At 37.9% G+C, this 24891-nt stretch overlaps 1 protein-coding gene across 2 annotated transcripts in view; it reads right to left on the bottom strand.

Moving 5' to 3' along the window:
• The window catches only part of PRRG1 (proline rich and Gla domain 1), a 115566-nt gene extending 106144 nt beyond the window's left edge, over positions 1 to 9422 (bottom strand). Inside the window, exon 1 of one of the 2 annotated variants that reach the window (XM_019718199.3) lies at positions 9272 to 9422. The gene's annotated coding sequence lies outside the window, so the exon portion shown is untranslated. Of the gene's footprint in view, positions 1 to 9078; positions 9213 to 9271 lie in introns of those variants that run through there. The other variant, XM_019718200.3, reaches the window with a different exon arrangement.
• Positions 9423 to 24891: the final 15469 nt, after the last annotated feature.

Here is a 24891-nt window from a genome sequence, read left to right as displayed (position 1 = left end):
CTTGAAAATAAGTATATCACTTATCATCACCCAATAATGGAGAAAGTAAAGCAACCATTGAGCATTTTTAAGAGTTCTGATTATCCCTGCTTTGTGGCACTTCATTTCACTCTCACTTCATTGTGCTCAATATCATTCTTGAGAAGTAGTTTTCTACTTTACAAAGGGTAAAGCTAGTACACACACCCTTTACACAGCAAAGGTGTTCAATAAATGCTGAATTAAAGCTTGACATGTCTCGTATAAAGGCATTTCCTTAGGAGACTCTAAAAGTCAGCTTGCACTGACAATACTATTTCTATGGTCCCCAAGGTTTTCAGGATAACCAAATCACTGTGTTATTTGTGGGAAAGGTGTTGCAATACTAAGAGGTTGTCTTATAAGCCCTATAAATAGGGGAAAAAATCTAAACAAAACACTGTAGCTATTATTTCCTGTCAGAAGCTCTAAAAGAAAGCCTTATATCTTGTCTGCTACTCCCATACATATCCAAGTGAGCACACACATGCACCAATGTGTCCTTCTTAATCTTGCCGTACCTAAAAATTACCTGTACAGAATAGAGTTGACAAAACCTTACCTACAACTAAAGATGCAATGTGCAAACTTTTACTGGACTATGTTGCTAATACATTAGTCAAATACTATCTTTAACTTACTATATTGATGGCAATAGCCATTGTAAACGTGAAATAACTTGTTTCCTCCAATTCTGGAAAATAATATTGACAGACAATTAAAGGACGGTTTTCCAAATTTTTCCTCATCCAGGAGAAAACCTAGATAGTAAATTCCCAACTATTCAAAGCATATTAAGCAGTTGAAAATGGAACAAACGAATGCCTTATGATTACTCCAAGTATTATCTATGGAAAAGAAACATCAGCATCACATGGGAGCTTGCTAGAAAGGCAGAATCTCAGGCTCCACCGCACACCTCCTACATCAGAATCTGCATTTAAACAACATCCCTAGGGGATGCATGTGCACATCAATTTTTAGGAAGCGTCAAACGAATGGATTTATCCCACAACTGTAATGACAAGCAAAAGAAGTATGTATATATGGATGATCCCATTTATATGAAGTTCCAAACAGGCAAAAACATTTAGGGCCAGTTAGGTGGTAAAGTCTCAAGAAAAGAAAAGGGGGACTTAAGGTTCCAATCTAGTGTGTAAGGAGCTTAGAAGTTGCAATTCTCTCCTAACAACAAGAAAAAAGGTGACCAAACTTAAAAAACAACTCTTCCTAAATCTATCAGCGATATGAGGACACAGGGTAAACTCTGGCCCCCCAAACTGGAGACAGACAGGCAGATACAGAGAATCACAAACTTCACCAAGCAGAAGACCAGGAGCAGAAACCTCAGAGGGAACCAGTGCCAAGGCAGGAACACCTGAACTGTAATTGATTAGTTGCAGGCACAGTATAGACAAGTCAGAAAGTTAAACTCTTAAAGTGGACTCAATCAGTGTGTGTGGGGGGTCACACTTTTGTGAGATTTACCTTCAGGAGCTGGACCTGGTTCTCACATTAAATACTGAAGAAAAATCCCCTTGGGCTTCTGACCGCGGGAGGGGGAAATGAACCATTTTGAAATATGCCAGAGCATTCCACCAGAGCATTCCGTTCTTCTTAATAAGGGCTGCCCTCAGGAGAACCTATTGTACCAGAGCCTAACAAATTAGGGTTTTATCATAGCCTAACCTACCCGGGAGAAATAAAATATACAACTCCAGTGCCCTCTAGCTATCCTGTACCACTTAGAGGGGGGAAAAAACTGAGAGGCACTGGTAAACTTCACAGTCCAGGGGCACAGGTTCACCAAACACTGAGACCAAATCACAGGACTAAAGAATGCTTCCCCTACCTGCACATCTTACCACAACATTATTAAAGACCTATTTACTGCAGTTCCTTTTATTCAGTACATTGTGTTCACTATTCAACAAAAAATTGCAAGACTACAAAAAGGCAAAAAACAACAACAACAAAAAAACCCAAAAAAACAACAACAAACCACCACACACACACTTTGAAGAGCCTGAACAAACATCAAAACCAGAGTCAGATATGACAGGAATGTTGAAATTATCACATCAGGAATCTTTAAATACCAGGATTAGTATGCTACGGGCTTTAATGGAAAAAGTAAACAACATGGAAGAACAGATGGATAATATAGGCAGAGGGATAAAACATCTAAGAAAGAATCAATCAGAAATACTACCAATTAAACATACTGTAACAGAAATAAAAATGCCTTTCAGGGGATCATGAGAAGACTGGACATGGATGAGGAAAGAATCTCTAAGCCTGAAGATATACTAGAAACTTCTAAAACTGAAAAGAGAAAACTGAATATCCATGGACTATAGGACAACTACAAAAGCTGTAAGATATATGTAATGAAAATACCAGAAAGAAGAAATAGAGATAGGAAGAGAAGCGATATTTGAAGCAATAATGGCTGAGAATTTTCCCAATAAATGTCAGAAACCAAATCACAGATCCAGGAAGCTCAGAGAAGGGAAACAGAATAAATGCTAAACAAACAAACAAACTACAAGGTGTGATCAACAAACACAGTGAATGTTTCAATAAAAAAAATTATTACAGTAAAAGACACATTGCCATTAATCCCCCTCAAAATACTCCCCCTTGCTTCAAACACACGTATCCCACTGTTCTTGCCACTTTCTGAAGCAGTTCTGGAAGTCCTCTTTAATGAGTGTCTTTAGTTGTGCTGTCCTGGCTTCCTTGATGTCCTGAATCATTTTTACTTTGGGGAAGAGCCAGAAGTCACAAGGTGCCAGATGAGGTGAATAAGGTAGATGAGGACACACTATAATGTTTTTATTTGACAGAAATTGCTGTACCTGAAGCAACGTGTGACAAGGAGCCTTTCCGTTGTGATAGCAAAATACGGTGAATGCTGCTGCCAAGTGCCATCCAACAGAAAGGGATCTTCAATAGGGGAAGCGGAACATTGAACCTTAGTAACAGTGTGTGACAAGTTTCAAATTGTTCAGTGCATTCAGTCGGGTGTGAGCTACGGTTGAGAGAAGGTATGTTTTAAGGTGTGCCATAAATCATCGTCCCTCATGACAACACTCCATGTCATACATCGTTTCAGGTATACAGCAATTTCTGTCAAATAAAAACATTACAGTGTGTCCTCATCTATTTTATTCACTGTATCTGGCACCTTGCGACTTCTGGCTCTTCCCCAAAGCCAAAATGATTCAGGACATTGAGGCAGCCACGACAGCACAATTAAAGACACTCATGAAAGAGGACTTCCAGAACTGCTTCAGAAAGTAGCAAGAATAATGGGATAAGTGTGTTTGAAGCAAGGGGGATTAATGGCAATGTGTCTTTTACTGTAATAATTTTTATTCAAACATTCACTGTATTTTTTGATCACACCTCGTACTTCTAGGCATATCATAGCTAATCTGTAGAAAATCAAAGATTAAAAAAATCTTTAAAGAAACCAGAGTGAAAGCGAACACCTTACCTATAGAGAAATAAAGATAAGAATTACAGCCAACTTCTCTTCAGAAACCACACAAGCAAGACGGGACTGAAGTGAAATATTTATAGTGTTGAGAGAAAAAAAATCTACCAACCGAGAATTTTGTACCCTGAGAAATTATCTTTCAAACAGGAAGGAGAAATAAAGACTTTCACACACACACACACACACACACACACACACACACACAAATGAGGAAAATTTTTTTCCAATAAATCTGCTAGCAAGATATGTTAAAAGAAGTTCTTCAAAGAGAAGGAAAATAATATAGGTAAGAAACTTGGATCTACATAAAAGGAAGTACATTGAAGAATGAATAACTAAAGGTAAAATTAAAAAACTTTTATTTTACTTATTCTTACTTGATCTAAAATATGTTTGTTCAAAATAACAAAAACATATTTAACTATGTGTACACACACACACACACACATATAATATGCTTAAATATAAGTGAAATGAATGACAATGATACAAGGAATGGGAGGGAGGTATTTGCAATATTTTGTTATTATGAGGTACTTGCATTACCTATGAAGTGGGACAGTATTATTTGAAAGTGGAACTTGATTAGTTGGAAATGTATATTTTGCAAACACTAGAGAAATCATTAAAAAAAGTAAAAAAAAAGCATAATTGTATGCTAAGAAATGAGAGAAAATAGAACCATATAAAATGCTCAATTAAAACCACAGAAGGCAGAAAAAGTGTGGAAGACAAAAACAGGAACAAAGAACAAGGGCAATAAATGGAAAACAGTAAACAAATATGGTAGATATTAATCCAGCAATATCAATAATCCTTTTCATGTCAATGGTCTATATTCATCAATTAAAAGACAGAGACTGTCTGAGTGGGTGAAAAACAAAACCCAATTACATGTTATCTACAAGAAAATGATTTTAAATATAGACACATATAGATTAAAAGTAAAGGGATGGAGAAAGATCTACCATGCTAATCAAAAGAAAGCAAGAATGGCTACATTAATATTAGACAGAGCAGACTTCAGGGCAAGGAAATTGATCAGGGATAAAGAGGATCATTATGTAATGATACAGGGGTCGATTCTCCAAGAAGACATAATCCTTAATGTGTATTCAGCTAACAACAAAGTGTTAAAATATATGAGGCAAGAACTGATAGAACTGCAGGGAAAAATAGATGAACCCCTTATTATAGCTGCAGACTACAGCATCCCTCTAACAGAAATGGACAGATTTGGCGGCATAAATTCAGTAAGTACACAGCTGAACTCAACAGCACCATCAATTGGATATAACTGATATCTATAGACTACTTCATCCAACAAGAGTAGAATTCACATTTTTCTCTACCTCAATGGAATACTCACAAAGACCACATTTTGGGACATAAACTACACCTTAGCAAATGAAAAAATAAAATAGAAATCATGTAATGTCTGCTCTCAGACCACAATGGAATTAAACTAGAACTCAATAACAGTAAGATAACTGGAAAATCCCAAAATACATGGCAATTAAACAACTCACTTTTAAAATAACAGGAGTCAAAGAACTCTCAAGAGAAATTTAAAACTATTTTGAACTAAATGAAAATACAACTTATCAAATGCTGATGGACGCAGTGAAAGCAGTGCTAAGAGGGAAATGTATAGCGTTGAATGCATATATTAGAAAAGAAGAAAGATCTAAAATCAACAATCTAAGCTTCCACCTTAGAAAACCAGAAAAAGACAAGCAAATTTAATTCAACATAATCAAAAGAAAAAAAATATACAAATTAGAGCAGATATCAATGAAATTGAAAATGAGAAATCAATAGAGAAAAATCAACAAAACCAAAAGCTGATTCTTTGAAAAGATCTATAAAATCGATAAACTTCTAGTCAGGCTAAGAAAAAAAGAGCGAAGACCTGAATTCGTTTTTCTCTGCTTCCACTTCCTGACCACGATTGCGCAAATAAGTGGTTCTTAACTAGGGTGCCCATCAAAATCTCCTAGAATTTTTTCATGCTCAGGTTCCACACTCTGAAATTCTGGTTTGATGGGTTTACATTGGGAGGAGGGACACTAAATATAAGCATGTTGGTGAAAACAGCTCCTTAAGAGAGTCTAATGCATACCCCAGATTAAGAACAACTATCTCAAATACCTGTCATATTTTTCTGGTGATGATAATGACAATATGCCACCAACTGAAGTATATAATTAAATAAACCCTCTGCACCTGACACACACCAAAAACAAAAAGGTTCCTGGTCACCAAATCCAACTGTATTCTCTTAGACCCATCCTTTCCAAACTGTACATGATACATGATAAAACCAACTTTATGCATAGTCGTCTCTTAACTTTGATAACTTTTTGGTCTTTTGGTCTCCCCTCCCTTTCTCTCTGCCAACTTGTCTGAATGCCATCTAGATCAGTGCCACTCAGTGTGACCTGAGGGCAAGCAGCATCATTATCATTTAGAATTTTGTTAGAAATGAAAATCCTCAGGCCCCATCTGACATCAGAAACTCTGGGGGTGGGACCCAGAAATCTGCGAAGTCTTGTGATTATTGTGCACACTGATGTTTGAAAACCGTGGTGCTAAGCCACCCATTGAAGATATAGGAGAGGAATCTACAAATACAGGACTGGAGCTCCACCAGGGTAGTTGATGTCAATACATCCACATTTTGAAGTTCATTGCTACTGAAATTGTTTCTCATCAGAAACAGCAATTACAAATAAAACTAGTTACTATTTTTAGGGCAATTTATATGTGCTAGATATTATGGTACGCTGTTAATATACCTGATCTCACTTATCAGATAAGTATTATAATTGTCATATTACAGATGAGGAAACTGACATTTAGAGAAAGAAGTCTAATATGTTGCCTCCAAAGGCATGCCCTTGACTACCATATTATTGTTTCTTGCATAGATTTAGTGGGAAAGAAAGTCTTGGACAGACCCTAAGAAGAGGACTCAGTGGAAATAACTGAGGTTGACTGGTCAAAGAATTCGAAGAAATATGGGAAGGAAGTCTAAGTGAGGAAAATTTTAAGAAGGAAGCTATAATCAGTGGTTTGGATTTTGGGATTTTGTTTTTCAGTAAGTGAGTCTAAAGACCAAAGAGAATGTAGAACTTTTTTTTGAAAAAGTGCTTTAACATTTAGGTGGAGAGGGGACAAATGAAGTGAGGGGGGAAAAACAGAAGTTACTAATACTTATCTGTTTTGTAGGCACAGACACCTGGACTAATTTTTAAACTAACCTATCAATTCCATTTACGTATAAACCCAGTGATCATTTGTTTATAATATTCTCTCCAATGGGTAAATCCTTTCAGGGAGTGAAATCTAGGTGTGGGAATGATGAGCTTGAGTGCTAAGGAGCAAGAGGAAGATAATTCTTGTTAAGAGCCAAAGGTGATTGGAAGGCCAGTGATCCTGGTGGAGTTCAGAGAAATGTTCAAACACAGGCTGGCAAAAATAGGCCAGGCCTACCAAAGGCACTATAACATGAAGAGACCCATTAGCCATTAGCTCAAACCACCTTAAGATTTAGAAAGACTATAATACAACTGATTAGTCTCTATAATTGGTCTAATAGATTACAGTTTCTTTAGTTATACTAGCCTTCAGAGGATACTGTCTGCCCAGCTTAATTCACTTTTAAATTCCTTAATTCCAACAGCACCCTACGTGTGTCTTTCTACAAATGATCACTCTGTTTCACGTTACCTTTTCACTAGTTTCAATATGAGAAGTTTACCTTTTTTTAAAATTTGGTCTTTTTCTGATGCTTATTTTGCCTATCTCTGCAAACTTTTGCACCTTTTTTAGAAGGATAAACCACAAACTAATACATGGGAACATATTTTCATACTTATTTCTTATCTACACTCCAAAGAGTGTTATTCAAATATTAAATATAATTTCAGCATTCTGAATTTCTTCTATTATCCCATGAACTTTACATGATACATCTTTCTAACAGCACTTGTTAACCTCTAATTTTAGGTGCATTTATTAGGCAGTTACTACATACCTAGAAACTCTAGGTATTGGTGTAACAGAGAAGACTGAGGTTCTAGTAGCAAGTGAGAAATAAGGCCAGAAGTATCAGTTTAACAGAAATGGGTGTGATCAATTCATTCTAGGGAGTTGGCAAATTTTCCCAAGAAGTGAATTTGGCTGAGTCTGAAAGGGTGAATAGGAGTTCATTAGCCACTGGAAAGGGGGAAAGGCATCCGTGACACCTCCTTCTCTAAATTTGGTAATGTTGGAGGCATTTAATGTAAAATAACAGGAAAAGAAAGAGCAACATGACAATAACACAAGAAGAAATCCTGTTCACTTCATGCACGGGTTGGAGAGGAATTGTGCCTTTAAATATATTTCAGATCTGAAAGTAAATGTTTATAAAATGGGATTCACAATCAAGGGAAACGGGTGGAGGAGGAGGAAGTTCAATTTTTGTTGTATTAACTTAAACAAATGAGTAAAAATATCAACATCCATGCTTGAGAACATATATTACTTTTCATAAAGATCCTAAGTTGTTGAAAATGAAAGCCTTGGAGCCTTATCCAATGTTACAGTATTTGCTCTAGTGTTTTATATTACCAGTATCATTTTTAAGGGTTCTAAAATGGGTCTGCCCAAGAATTTGGCAGCGCGCGCACACACACACACACACACATCTACTCTTGACTGAAACAATCAACAGCACCCTAATCAACTTTTCACTTATCCTGACTTGTGCGCCTTCACATCCTGGCTTTATTTATACCAAGGCTAGCTATCACACGGCATTAATTTAGCTCTAAGTTTTGAAACTCCACCTCTTCACCCTTTCGTTCCATTATTTCCTCTTAAATACCATTAGTTTCGCATTTCTCCTGAAGGAACACTTAAATACATCAAACAGACCAATTACAAAACCAACGGCTGCAGCCAGAGTCTGAACACACACACTCTAATTTCATATCATATCCCTTTCAAGGCTGTTCCTACCACTGATCAAAAAAACTAAGAGAGGAAGGTTGTTCCCTTCCTTTCACTTCCCCCAGGCCTGGCCCCCCTCCCGCCCCGTTCCCCCGCCCCCGGGGCCGCACCGCGATCTCGTACGACACCCCCTCCACCGACCCGCCCCCGCTGTCACCCGCCACTGTCTAGAAAACAGTCCTAGCCTTTGTTAAAATGTCGCTGAGCACAATGGACCAGAAGACGGACACATTCTCTGGGGCCGGGTGAAGGAAGGTCACAAGAACGCCACGCTCTCCTTGGCACTAGCCTCGGGAGACAGCCCACGTCCCCGAAATCCCCTCACCCGCCACAAGAAACGTTCCTGGCAACTCTATACTCAAGAGACGGTAGCGCGGGGGAAGGGATGGCCCGGGACGCCGCTCAGGGGCACCAAGCGGAAGATACTGAACTTGAAGCTGGGACACCCTCCAGCGACCTAGGCGATCCAAGCCTGAGTACAGACGCCAGACTCTTGGAGCCCTTTCCTTCAATTTTTCGTCTTACATATACCCTCACCCGCTCCCGCCACCACGCACTCAGCTCTCCACGCGGCGGGGCCGGACACCCTCAGGCAGCGCGGCCAACACCGCTGCCGCTCCTCTGGCCGGTTTCCTTTTACGGGACCGAAGGCTCCCGGGGCAGTCACCCGCACACACCCCGAGCCCTTCCCGGACGCAAGGCTGGAACCTAGCTCCTCAGCTGCGAGCCCCGCTTGGCCACCTCACTCACCCAGCGCCCGGCGCCGCTATTCCTCTCCCTGCGAGCCGCCAGCCGCGCCTGCGCTCCCCCACCTCCGCCAAGCCGAGTCGGAGCCTGGAGCGGAGAGCGTTTGGGCAGGGCTGTGGGAAGTGGAGGGGCCCGGGCGGGGCCAGGAGAGGAGGGGCGGGGCCATGATGGGTGAGAAACGGGGGGGCGGGGCCTCCGCCGCCTAAGTCCGGAAGACCAAGAACTCGGAGCGACAGGCTGGCCAGTTCCACTCTTGAGGTCTGTTTATAACACTGGCGGAGAAGTCGTCGAGGCTGCTTGGTGCACCCCTACACTCACCCTCGGGAAAGCCCGCTTGGCCCCGCCAAGCTAACCAGCCCCCGGGGCCACCATGCCTTTCCCTGGAGCCACCCTGGATCCTCGGCAGCCTTTCAGTCTTCTGCAGGCCTATCTCCCCACACTCACCCGCCCACCCCACATTTCTCCTTATCGCGCGCAGCCGTCAGCCCTCCAGAGGTGAGGGGTTTGTGCAGGGCATCCCACTTAACCTATTTGCTGTGTGGGAGCCCAGAACGTGACCGGTGCCCACAGTTACAACTCAGCCCTTTCGCTGAGAACAAACTCTATTGCTGCTGTTTCTAGATTCTTAGTAACAACAATTTGCTTTTTTTCTTAAAAAGATTCTTGTACAAACGTATCAAATATCTTGAGAAGAAGAACACAGGTTGTCAAATAAAACCCATCTTTGACCCTGCTTTTTAGGCCACCTTAGAATTTGAGCCTTGTAAAAATCCCTCTGAGAAACAGAATATTCAGTCAGTGTTGTTGTGTGGACTTTGCCCTAATGGTCTCTGGTTTTCTGGCATTTAGCATTTTAAGAAGCCAAACTTGATTATTATTCCATGCTGCATGCGTGCTTAGTTTTAAATTCTGTGATTTTCTATTTAGAATCTGGTCAGCTGTGGGATCTCACATACCTTCAGATCAGCTATTAAAAGAAACACCTGAGTGAATCCAAAGTGATTTGGCCTGTGGGCCTGAAATGATTTATTCCAAATTATTTTTCCTTTCTTCTTCTTTTTACTTTACTTATGATGGAATCGAGAAACATTTGGCTTATTAAGAATAAAAGAGTTGTGACAGAGCTACAGCAATAGTCCTTCCCAGCAACTTTTTTGACTGTGACAGGAGCATTTTTGGGAAGAGCCTGGTAATCACCCTTAGAGAGCTTAATATCATGAAATTCTTCCCATTAACTTTTTTGGTTCTTCCATTTGTATGTTTTATAAACCAGACATTCTTCAACTCATTTCTATTTTACATTTGTCAAATAAGCATAGGGGGATTGTAGTGAGGACATTGCAAGAGGGTATGTATATTGGTAAATGTAGACACAGACTCTGGAGGATGATGAATCTGTCAGTACCAGGATGTAGGATCTTGTCCTATTCATTTCATTAATAAAATGTTTCAGATACAGAAGATGCTTAAAAAAAAAACCCCACTGGGTTAATAAAGGTAATTTTTGCATTCATAATAAATGTGTATATGTTTGTTAACTTTCATTTGATTACTGGGTTTATTTCATGTTTGAGTTTGTCAGGATATTTTGTTTGAAGTGACTGAAAGTAAATTGAAGTGGCTTAAGCAAAAAAAGAAAGTTATTGTGTAACCCAAGTTGCAAAAGGCTAAATCTATGATTGGCCTTAGGAATAAATGGAAGCAGTAACTGGAATGCTTCAAATTCCAGGTTAGGCTCTCAACCCTGTCTCTCTCAGACAGGGTCATTCTTTCAGAACCTCTGAAAGTCATGTTCTGTAGGCTTAGAACCATGGCCTCTGACGAACTGTGTGTGTGGGCTTATACCTACCAAGTTGTTACCAGATGGAATGTGCCTCTCTTCCCTCAGTTCTGATTTCTACAACACCAGATAAAGAGCACAGTTGGGTGAGATTGAGTAACATAAACATTCTTGGAGAGAAAGTGCATGTATGATATAAGAATGATAGCCCTTGTGGAACCACATACATGTTGGAAGAAAAAAATGAAGAGAAAATTCTAAATGAAAACAGAGGGTAGGGGGATATGCTTTTTAGAAAAGTGCTGGACAAAAAAAAAAAATGTTTGACATGGAGCAGCTGTATTTAAAGAATACAGCCTTGGAATTATCTTTTATTTCTCTCTCTCTTATTCAAGTATTAACCAGTCTTCTTAATAATGTCTCTGTAATGGTTTTCTGTGGCTGCTGTAAAAAAAAAATTACCACAAACTTAATGGCTTAACACAATACAAATTTATTATAGCTCTAGAGGTCAAAAGTCTGAAAGGGTCATACTGGGCTAAAGTCAAGGTGTCAGCAGAGTTGAGTTCCTTTATGGAGGCTCTAAAGGAGAATCCTTTTTCTTGACTATTTCACATTCTAGACACCATCCACTTTCCTTGGTTCATTGCCCCCTTCCATCTTCAAAGCCAGTAATGACATTCACTCTAACAGTGACAATTGTGCCTACCTCTACTACATTTAGGGACCCTTGTGATTACATTAGGCCCATCCAGATAATACAAAATAATCTTATTTTAAGGTCAGCTGATTAGCAACCTCAATTCTATCTGTAGCTTTAATTCCTTTGCCATGTAATATAATATGTTCATAGGTTCTAGGTATTAGCACACAGACATTGGGCTAGGGGGCATTATTATCCCTACCTCAGTCTTTATTTTCATAAAAACAACAGAGTGTAAGGCATTGATTCCCAAACTGGAGCACTTGTAAAAAATACTGACTGATGTCTAGAAACTACCCCAATATATTATTTAATTGGCCTGGAGTCCATTGGCCATGCAAACACACACACACACACACACACACACACACACGCGCGTGCGCGCGCGTGCGCGCGCGCGCGCGCGCGCGATTAGATCAGGATGGAGAATCTCACTATGCTGGGCCCATCAGAGAATTTCCCTGGAGATTTAGAATGCGGAGGGGGAATTGGTAACACTGGGTGTCAGGACCTATAACATATCAACTCAGAAGCTATGACATCAGGAGAAGAATAACAAGTCTGGAGGATATGGAAGAGAGAGGAGACAGAAAGAGAAAAGAGGTAGACAAAGTAGAGCTAAACCTAAATCTTCAATTGCTATCTGCCACCTGGTTACAGTAGCATTTTTACCCTAGGCTTCTATGAGGTACCACTGCATTCTTAATAAGTCTCTTATTTTACTGAAGCTAGCTCAAATGGTTTTCTCTTGCACAAACCCCAAAATGTTTTAATTAATACATAACGTGAACTTAATTTCCCCCTAATTACTTTTTTACAATATGCCTTAAGAAATAAAGCCAAGTTTAAGAACCAGACTGTCAGAGTTGGTATTCCAAATATCCACTTCACTGGCACCCCATTTCCATGGTATCCCATGTTATTTCACTCCTTTTTCCTCTTAGTAGTTACTCAAAGGCCCAGAGGGGGTCTCACAACTTACCTTAGCCTAATCCTCATTCAATAGTCCGGTCTCCCTAAGGAATACCAGTTGGGGTTAGATCCAGTTCTCTGTTTGACTGATACCAAGGAACTATTAATGACCTGCAAATCAAATCTCTAGTCATCATCCTTCTCCTAATCTTTAGATCTATAGTTGCAACTGACTAATGGATCATTCCTCCTCAATTTATAACAAACGAAATTCATTTTTTCCTTGAAATTGTACCTTTCCTCCTGCATTTTCTTTCCCTCCTAATGAAATCATTAAGCACCCCATGACAGATTAGAACTGGTAAGTCACTCATGACCTCTTCCTTTCAGTCCTCAGTTGTTCATTAATTCTACCTCATACATGTCTCTCATAATAATTCCTCTCTCCTGCCTTACTTCAGATTCATTATCAATCACCTGACCTATAACATGGTCTCCCAACCAGTTTCCTTGTCTTCAGTTTCTCCCAATTCCAATCTACCCTTCTCAATTCTGCCAGCTATATTTATAAACACAAACATGATCAAGCCACTGTACTTCTTAAAAACATTTCAGGACTCCAACCCACTTTAACATAAAATACAAACCCCCTAAGCACAAATTGTCTAATTATCTGGCTCTAGCGCATCTTTGCAAACTCATTCCCTTACCTGTCATGTCATGTACATCCTAAGCTATTCTCTGTATTTGCCTTTTTCATGCTGCTAGGACTTTTCTATTCTCTCTGTATGGCAGACACATTTTTTTAAGGCCAATTTTTATGTTTTATTCCCACAAAGCAGCCAGGGGTGGGGGTGCTGAGCCGCGCAAGCCAGGCTGGGCTTTAGGGCCTTCCTCCGGCAGGAGTGCACGCCAGGTTCTCGTGTCTGCTCCACCACCAGGCTGGTTTCCAGGCAGACTGTCATGGGTGCCGGGTGGAAGCCTCCGAGGGGCACTGGCAGTGGGCTCAGGCGGGGTCGCACACTTGTAGGGTTACGGTAGCAGGGCAGGTCATTCTCGATGACCAGGGGCTCTTCCATGGGACCTTACCACTTCACCAAGCAGCCATCCTTGTCAGTGAGGAATTTGGTGAAGTTCCATTTGATGGCATTTCCCAGGATGCCCCTCCCCTTGGGCTGGACTTTCATCTACTTCCACTGCGGGTGAGCGTCGTTGGATTCACACAGATCTTGCTGTACTTACTGAATTTGACGTTATAACCTGCGGCAAACTCTTTGATCTCGGAAACAGTCCCTTCCTCCTGCTTCCCGAACTGGTTGCAAGGGAAGGCCAGGATCCGGAAACCGCACTCAGTGTATTGTGTACGCAGGTCGAGGAGCTGAGTGTAGTTTACTGCAGACAAATTCTTAAAGAATCAGCTCAAAAGTCACCCACTGTGTAAGGTCTTCTTAGTATCACTTCCTGCAAAGTAAATTAGTTATTGCTACTCTCCTGGCTATCCTAGTACTTGCATCCTCTGTATTCTTAAAACTTATGCTTTAATGCGTTTATGCCTGAATCTTCCTCTTCACTGAGATCTCTTTGAGGGGAGGGACAGTGTAACTCTAACATTAATCACAAAGCCTAACACATACTAAGTCAGGAAAAAATTCTTGTGGGGAAAAAAAAGGAAGGAGATTCCATGCTGTCTTCTGCACATGACTTGCCAGATAATTTTTTAATCCCTTGTGTTAATCATTTCACTTATTAGTTCTCCAACTTCCAATCCGATTGTTTATACACAACACCTGTTTCAAGAAGTGGTTCAAACACTCATGTCCAGAAAGAGTTTAGGGTGCACACCCTGACTGAGCCCCTACTCTGACAAATCCTTTCCTTTAGGACTTTTCATCTAAAGCTCTGTGTTTAATCACTACTGATGATATAATTTTAGTTTATCCTGACTTTTTCATATTGTTCCATGTGCTTAGGTTTTTAACTTTTATGTGGTTGGTAAACTGCAAGAAGGAAAGGTTTAATTTTTGCATTTCTTCTATATCTTCTCAAAAAATCTTGGTAAACATATGGGTAGCATGATAGATTATATGATGTGCCATAAAACCAGGGTCTATAAACTTAAAAGGACTGAAATCATACAGAGAACATACTCTGATTATAATGAATTTAAATTAGAAATACATTATATCTAGACAAAATCCATATATTTGGAAGCTAAATAATATAACAATCATGTTTTATATGCTAGCACACAATTGGAAAATATGATTTAAAAACAATTTGATTAACAATAACTTCAGAAAGTATAAAATGATTAGGAAAAAATTTAACAAAAGATAAGTAAATCCTCTTTATTATAAATTAAAAAACACTGCTGATAGGAATTCAGCAAGACCTAACTAAATGGAAAGATATACCATGATCGCGGATTGGAAGACTCAATAATATTGAGATATATTTTCCCCAATTTTGATTTTTAGAACCAACACATTCCCAATCATAATCCCAGCAGACTTTTTAAAATTAAATTTATTGGGGTGACAATGGTTAGTGAATTTACATAGGTTTCAAGTGTACAATTCTATAATACATCATCTATATATCACATTGTGTGGTTACCACCCAGAGTCAGTTCTCCTTCCATCACCATATATTTGACCCTGTTTACCCTCTTCTATCATGACCCATCCCCCCTTACCTCTTGTAACCACCAAACTGTTGTCTGTGTCTATAATTTTTTGTCAAATTGATTGTAAAATGCATATAGGAAAATAAAGGCATATGGAAATACAAAGGAAGAATCTAGATTATCCAAAGCAATTTTGAAAAGGAAAAACAAATTTAGAGGACTTACTATAACTGACTTTTAAAACCTACTATAATGTCATAGTAATCAAGACAGTGTGGCATAAAGATCAATAAAAATGTCAATAGAATTGAATAGAGAGTCCAGAAATGTCCCCACACTTGTATGGTCACTTAATATTTGAAAAAATAGCCAAGGCAATCCATTAAGGACAAAAAAGGCTTTTCCACGAATAATGCTGGAACAACTGTGTATTCATATGAAAAGAAATGAAGCTCGATTCCCACCTCTAAGCATAAACAAAAATTAATTTGAGATGGAACATAGACCTAAATGTAAAAAAGTAAAACTATAAATCTTTTATGTGAAAATAGAATATAATTGTGACTTGGGGATAGCCAAAGATTTCTAAAACAGACAAAAATTAATAACCATAAATGAAAACAATGGTAAATTAGACTTCATAAATATTTTATAACTTTTGTTCATCAAAAGATATCATTTAGAAAATTAGTGAACAATTTTCAGGCTGGAAAATTTGCAAAACATATATCTCACAAAATATTGGTACCAGCGTACATACAGAATTCTTGAACCCAACAATGAAAAGAAAAAAGCAATTGAAAAACGAACAAAAAAGTTGAGTAGAACCATCACAAAGGAAGAGATACAAATGTCCGATGAGCACATGACAACATGTCCAACACGTCCATTAGTCATCAGGGAAATGCAAAATAAAACCATCATTAGCTAGCTAACAAAGCACACCTACCATTTTAGCCAAAATTGAAAAGACTAACACCATCAAAAGTTAGTGAAGATAAGGAGCCACTGAAACATTCATACATTATTGGTGGGAGTGAAACACCATACAACTACTTCAGAGAAAGATCTGGCAGTGTCCTCCAAAACCAGATATATGCCTACTCCATAACCCAACAATTCCTCTCATCAGTATTTACTCAAGGGAAATGAAAACAAATTTAAACAAAAAAGACTAGTACAAGAAGGTTCAAAGTAGCCTGAAATTGGAAACACGGATGTCCACCAGTAAGGCAATGGATAACAAACTGAGGTATCTTCATACAATGAGATATTACTCAGCAATAAAAAGGAATGAACTACTGAAGCAAGTAACAATGTGGATGAATCTGAAAAAAAACATACTGAGTGAAGAAAGCCTTACATGAGTATATATGATTCTATTCACATTAATTTCTAGAGCAAGCAAAAGTCATCTATGGTGGGAAAAAAAGGGAATGGTAGTTTCCTGTGGAGTGTTGGGAGACTGGGAAGTGGTAGGAGGGTATGATATAACTTTATGAGGTGATAGTAACATTCTGGATTCTGGTTGTACAGATTTGTGCATTTGTGCAAACTCTTTGAATGGTACAGTTAAACATTTGCATTATATAGAAATTTTACCTCACACACACAAAAAACCAACCCAATATTAAACTTTACTTCTAGTGTATTTTAGGGGAAATATACTGATGTATACAATGTACTTTCAAATGCATTAAAAAACGTTTGGACTGATGCAAGGTTAGAGAAATGAATAGTTGGATAAATATGATAAGGCAAATGAAATTAAATGTTATTTGTAGAATCTAGACGGCGAGTGTTCACTGTACAATTCTTCCCACTTTTCTGTATGTTTGAAAAATTTTACAGTAAAATATTGGAAAAATACTCAGTAAAATGTGGCATGTTTAGAATTTAAATAAGTGAACTTTTGTTTTGCTATCCATGTTTTTGGCTGCAGAATACAAGTTAGTTACATAATAACTGCCATTTATGTGGAGATTAACTTATTTAAATCTTTAGATTATCTAGGGAACCAATATTCGTATTTCTTAAAAGGTCTTAAGGTGAATTTGAAATTCCAGTATATACCTACAAAATTCAGTCTGTCCACAAATCTCTGTAAAAATATACATGAGAGAATATCCTCTGGTTTACTGTCATGATGAACAGACTGTGGCTTTATTTATTTTTTTTTCAATTAAAATTTATTGGGGTCACAATGGTCAACAAAATTACATAGGTTTCAAGTGCACAGTTCTATAATACATCATTGATATAGTGCATTGTGTGTTCACCACCCAGAGATAGTTCTCCTTCCATTACCATATATTTGACCCTCTTTACCCTCTTCTACCATCCCCTTAACCCCTTACCCTCTTGTAACCACTAAACTGTTGTCTGCATCTATGGGTTTTTGTTTCTTCGTATTGTTCCTCTGTTGTTTTCAAGTTTTATAGCCAACATATGTGTAAAGTCATATGGTTCTTGACTTTTTCTCTCTGACTTATTTCACTTAGCATAATAATCTCAAGATTCATCCATGTTGTCACAAATGGCAGTATTTTATCTTTTCTTATGTCAGAGTAGTATTCCATTGTGTGTATATACCACATCCTCTTTATCCAATCATCCATTGAAGGACACCTTGGTTGTTTCCTTGTCTTGGTCACCATAAATAATGCTGCAATGAACATCAGAGTATGTATATCTTTATGAATAAATGTTTTCAGTTTTTTGGGTAGATACCCAGGAGAGGGATTGGTGGGACATATGGTAATTCTATTCTTAATTTTTTGAGGGACCTCCACACTGCCTTCCATCAGCTGTACCAATGTACATTCCCACCAACAGTGTATGAGGGTTCCTTTTCCTCCACAGCCTCTCCAACACTTGTTATTATTTGTCTTGACGATAGCCATTCTGACTGGTGTGAGGTGATATCTCATTGTGGTTTCAATTTGCATTTCCCTAATAGCTAGTAAAGTTGAACGTTTTTAATATCTCTGTTGGCCATTTGTACGTCTCGTTGGGAAAAGTTTCTGTTCATGTCCTCTGCCCATTCTTAAATTGGATTGTTTGTCTTTTTGTTGTTGAGTTGTATGAGTTCCTTATATATTTTGGATATTAGCCCCTTATTGGAGGCATTGTTTGCAAATATCTTCTCCCATTTGGTTGGCTGCCACTCTTTTGTTGATGGTTTCTTTTGCTGTGCAGAAGCATTTTAGTTTGACATAGTCTCATTCATTTATTTCAGCTTTTACTTCCCTTGCCTTTGAGGTCAAATTCATAAAACCCTCTTTGAGCTCAAGGTCCATAAGTTTAGTACCTATGTTTTCTTCTATGCAGTTAATTGTTTCAGGTCTTATGTTTAGGTCTTTGATCCATTTTGAGTTAATTTTGGTACATGGTGACAGACAGCAGCCCAGTTTCAGTCTTTTGCACGTGGCATTCCAATTCTCCCAGCATCATTTATTGAAGAGGCTGTCTTTGCTCTATTGTATGTTTTTGGCTTCTTTGTCTCAAATTATCTGTCCAAATTTATGTGGGTTTATTTGAATTTTACTCTATTGGTCTGTGTGTCCGTTTTTCTGTCAATACCATGCTGTTTTGATTATTGTAGCCCTGTAGTACAAGCTGAAGTCAGGGAGTGTGATACCTCCAGCATTATTCATTTTTCTTAGGATTGCTTTGGCTGTTCGGGGTCTTTTGTGATTCTATACAAATCAGATGATTTTTTTGTTCTATTTCTTTAAAATATGCCATTGGGATTTTGATTGTGATTGCATTAAATCTGCATATTGTTTTGGGTAATATGGCCATTTTAACTATGCTGATTTATCCAATCCATCAACACAGAATGTCTTTCCATTTATTTGAGTATTCTTCAATTCCTTTTAAAAATGTCTTATACTTTTCAGTGTATGGGTCCTTCACATCCTTTGTTAATTTTATTCTTAGGTATTTTATTCTTTTTGTTACAATTGCAAATTTATATTTCTAATGTCCATGGCTTGTTTAGATTACAACTTTCATTGTATCACAGAGTAATTAAAAAACATAATCTATCAATCATCCTCATGAATTCTGTAAAAAGGATATGTAAAAAAATTTCATTTTCAATAAATGTTTTATGTATCTCACTGATGTGAAAGGTATATTTTAAATAATCCTTCACATTCAAGAAATGTGAAATGAGTCATCGTTTATTATAACTGGGCAGTACAGAGCCTCTTGGAATATACTAGGCAATAGGGATATAAAGTTTATCCTCAAAGAACCTGAAAACTAATAGAGAATGCTCTTATTGTATATGATATGTGACTGTAATAACACAAATATGACTTCAAAATCGTGAATTTTAATTCAATGCAAAATATGAGTGAAGTTTTATGGTTAGGTACCTCAGTATTTTCAGTGCCAACTTTATTGTTATATTTGGGAACACAGGAATGAATATTTACCTTATTGACTCTAAACATAAAGTAAATCAACTTATCAACTTATACACACACACACACACACACACACACACACACACACACATAAATCCTTTACTATATTTGTAATTTATTTGAAACGAACAACTGAAATTTGGTAATATATATTCAAGAAAATATATAAAAGCTTTAAATTATAAAATTTTAAATTACCTAAGACATAAAAAATAGAAAAAACTCTTATTCTAATAAAATATATTGGGGGTACGTATATTATCATAGCTGTCCTTGGAAGCCATTCAGGTACACTGCTCAGATCTTCCTCAAGAAAGAAAATTGTTCAGCTGTAAGGAGCTACCGTGTTTCCCCGAAAACAAGAAAGACCTAGCCGGACTATCAGCTCTAATGAGTCTTTTGGAGCAAAAATTAATATAAGACCCAGTCTTATTTTATTATAAGACCCAGTCTTATTTTATTATAAGATTGGGCCTTATATAATATAATATAATTAATATAATATGATACAATGTAATATATAATACCAAGTCTTATATTAATTTTTGCTCCAAAAGACGCATTAGAGCTGATTGTCTGGCTAGGTCTTATTTTCGGGGAAACAGGATATATCACCTTCAGGATGCACCTCAACTTTGGGTGGTGGTGGTGTGGGGGGCTATGCATGTTTCCTGGGCAACTCCTACCAAGTGATTGAGCATGGGGTACTGGCGCCTGGCCATTCCTGCCCAATGTAGGACTCCTTTAAGGAGCAATCTTTGCTCTGGGGCTCCCTCTTGGGTTGGCTGCGACTTTATCGGATCTGCATTTTGGTCTCAGGTTTTCTCTGATCTGCCTCCTTTGTCCTTTCTTTTCAAAAGTGTCAAGTCAGTATTTCAAGCTCAAGGTTTCTCTGCTGGATCCTGCTTCCTCCTCCATTTACCTTTCACAGATACTACTTCTCCCTTCCCCCAAACCTCTTGTAATCCAGCTTGTCTCCGAGTCTGCTTCCTGGAGAACCCATAGAGGTGCACTCTGTAAGCCCTAGCTTCATTGAATTTGGATAATGTTTTTTGTGAGTAAACAGTTCTCAATAGTTGGGGAAGGATAATCAATATTTATACCATATAGCTAATTTTGGAATAAAAGCTAAAATGATTACCATAAATATAAATTATACTTCTGCATGTTTTTCTACTCCCACAGTTGCTTGTTTATGATTAGACAGAGTGAGTACTACACACAAGGTATTCACAGACCCTATACCTGTCACAGGAGGACCTAACCCAGTGCAGCACCCTATAAGAAAGAATTCAAGAGCAGGACAGATACAGCAATGCTTACTTGAAACAAGAAGAAAGTGTGGGCAAACTCAGAGAAGAATTGCACTGAGAAAGTCCTGACCTAGGGTATTTATACCGCCTAGAGGCAGGTTTTGGTCACATCCCATTGTAGCAACTACAATGTAAATGAGATTATAATGACATTATAATTAGCTAAAGGTTAGGTTCCTGTCATAAGGATCAGCCTAGCTGGAAGAAGCTGGTTCTTGTTTTTCTCCAGCTGCAGGTACTGGATACATTCACTTTGTTACCAGTGAAGCACCTCATGTAGCTTGGAGGGGGGTTGTCAATTTCCTAGGCTAGAGTGTTCTGCCTCAGATCTTCATATAAAAGAACAAGATCTGTGATGAGACATTGATTGACTAGGGTGTGGTACCTGGGGCTTTGCCCTTAGGTACCAACAATTCTTTAGAGGCTGAAAGTTGTAAATTGTAACTTTTAAAAACAGCTCCCTTTCAATGAGCTAATGCCACCAATTATTTCTGACACTTATTCCTTCCTGCTAGTCTCCCTAACCTCCCCCCCAATAAATGAATAAGAAAATTATAGCTAATATTTGTTGAGCACTTATATGCCAGACACAGTGGTATGTTCTTTACATATGTTATTCCATGTAATCATTACTTCTACCCATAAGGGTTTGGTTCTGTTTTGCAAATAGGGAATCCAAAGCTAGGAAAAGTTAAGCATTGTACCCGACGTCATGGCTGGTAAGGCTCAGGGCCTAGATTAGAACCCAGAAAGTGTCTGGTCCCAGTTCACTCTAACAGGTGAAATGTCTTCACTTTAATACGTGGTAGAGCTGGAATCCAAGCCTTCTGACACCTCACTTTATGTTCTTTTGTCTAAACCATCAGTATCCCTTTTAATGCTTAAAGTTATGATTCTTAATCTAAGATTATTGATTGAATCCTGAATTTCTTGAGTCAAACAAACATCCAGCTTTCTGACAGAAAAATAGAGGCAACATTTAGTAATTTTCTATTTTCTCTCTATTTAGTCTGAATATTTGTTGGCCACTTTGTTTTCAGATCTAATATATCTTTAGTTTCATCACAATCTGAGTGGATTTTCCTAAATCTATTATAGCTGGGAGAAGAGGGGTCAAGTCTCCTTTTAATCCTTGGGCATTAGTCCAACAGAGCCCCATCTTAATAAATATTACTGTATGATATTTGCCTCCTTCCCATTTAGTCTTCCCTTTTGAAAAACATCTGTAGATTTTGGGGTATTTTTCCCCAACCTGATCCAAAAAATGGGGAACATTTTGTCCCCAAATAATTACAAATTTCCAATACAAGACATTTGAGGAAACCCAATTCCTAATTACTAAAACACTGAGATGATTCTATCAGAAGCAACCTGGGATTCCATTACCCTCTTCACTTCAGCCGTTTATTATCTAACCAGAAGTAATTATTAGGTTATTGTAATCCTGAATAAGAAAAAGGTAATTCTGTCTCTTTTGTCAGGAGGTAGTGATTCATTTTCCTCATTTCTGGTGGGTAGGCCCCTCCTGGGTGACCCAGGGCCATACAACAGGCTAGGTTTCAGGATAGTTCTGACACTATCTGCTTCAATGTGATCCTGTGATGTAAGATAACAACAGAGATGCAACAGCATTGCAAGGTTTGAAAGCAGAGTCAAACAGAATCCCCCTGGACAAGCTACAGCAGGCAATCTCAATTCGAACGGACCTTGGCTCTTATTATATAAGGTGAATGGTGTGGGGACAGTGAGGAGCAGAGCCAGAGTGGTATAAGATGCCCTGGGCCACAGGCAGATTTTATTGTTTTAGACTCCTAATCTTAAATACATATACATATACATATTCATACACACACACACACACACACACACACACACACACACACACACACTGGGGGTGCCAAGGAAATGTATACACATTTTAAGAGACGTTATCTATGTATTACTTCTCAAAGTTGAATTGAATTATAGTAGCGATATGTAGTATGACGTTCGCTCAAAAGATGGTGTTAATCAAATGAATGTTAGCGTCACCATGCGACTGGCAGGGCAGTCAAAGAAAATGGCAGAAGCACGGTTGTCATTTGAGGAGCACAAGACCATTTTGAAGTGGTATTGGAAATTTGAGAACGTTGTGGAAGTACAACAGTGGAGGTGTGAGTCTGCAACAGAACCTCCAAATGCCTAACAATTGCATGCACTGGTGGTAAGCTTGAGATGCATGGTACAGTGTGTGATGTGCACAAGGGAAGATCCGTGAGGCCTCCCACGGTAACAAGTCCTGCTTCTGCTGCTGTGGTGTTGGAACAGTTTACACGCTCACCACAGAAGTCTATCAAACAATATGCACGTGAGACAGGAGTTAGCAGAACAAGCATATGACATATTTTTAAAACAGCAAAATGGAAAGTTTTCATCCCAAGATTATTATTCTTAAAATGTGTATACATTTATATATATATATATATATATATATATATATATATACACACACATATATATATACGCATATATATATATATATATATATATGCGTATATATGTGAATGATTGAGTAAAGTAACACTTATATATTGAATTTTCATAGGATTTGGATCTTATACGTGTGTTTTTAAGCTAATAATTTACAGAAAAATAAACCAGCCTGTAGGAGAATCCCTCATCAGAAGGGATTAAGACTGGAATTAGTTTAATTGGCAAGATTGGCTAAAGTGGAGAATTTAAAATTTTAACATAAAACTACATTTGTATTTAATTATCAGTCTTTTGACATAAAACCCAGGACACTTCTTTGAATATGGCTCCACCAGTGTATGGTCCAGATAGTCATTCTTGAATAAACCACATATATAGTAGCAGCAATAGTATTAATAGTAATAGTTGAGCACTTACTCTGTGTCAGGCACTTTTAATGTTGCCAGTATCTCTTTGAGGTAGCAATTATAATCATCTTCATTTTACATATGAGGTTAAAAATTTGCCTAAGATTACACAGTCAGTAAATAGTAGAGATAAGGTTAAAACACAGGTTGTCTAGCTTCCACGTTTATACTCTTAATCAGCCCAATATCATCTCTAATTTCCATTTCTGGGTGTCTTTAGAGAAGGACTCTTGAGAAACTAAAGACATTTGTGAAGCAACCTAAATAAAGAATCCTTCCAGATTTTTATGATTTTTTTTCAGAACTTTTAAGTTATCTCTCCCATACATACTTTAACATCAATTTTTATTAGCCATTCATTTGCCTTAAATCTTTCCAAAGCATTTTCATCAAAACAACAGGTTTCTTTTCCAATTTACATTTCATCTGTTTATGAAATATCTTGTCAAATTATGGAATTAAAATTATACGTACAGAATTACAATATTTGTGAACAAATTATGGATGTATAATTGAAATAAATCAGTTTGGAAACAAACACAACTATTCTTAGAGCAGACAACCTAACTGGTGGGACCAGAGTAGGCATGAGTAGTATTGCCCAAGAATATTTAATGTGCTGTGGCATCCGTATGATTTACAGTTGAAATGGAGATCATCTATTAATTCACAATTCCTTCAAGAGGAGGTCAGTTTAAGAGAGTTTCTGCCATCTTGAAATTTCATCTGTGTTTTACCACAATCACAAGAGATAAAGTAATCGTGTCTCAGCCTTTGGGCTAAGATTGAGGGTATTACAAGTAGTATAGTGACACTGTGTATCTCAACAGTACCTTTAGATGAGTCTAGAGAATATGTAGTATTTTCCACTTTTATTAAAAGTCTAACATATCAGAGATTTGACTTCATATATATGTATATATATAGAGACTTTTATATATGAATATATCAATATATTTATATATATAGCCTTT

This window comes from Rhinolophus sinicus, chromosome 18 (genome assembly GCF_057876585.1).
Source record: "Rhinolophus sinicus isolate RSI-liver-muscle chromosome 18, RSI-T2T, whole genome shotgun sequence".
Lineage (NCBI taxonomy): Eukaryota > Metazoa > Chordata > Mammalia > Chiroptera > Rhinolophidae > Rhinolophus > Rhinolophus sinicus.
Note: the sequence above shows the minus strand (reverse complement) of the source record. Positions and strands in the feature narration are given on the sequence as shown.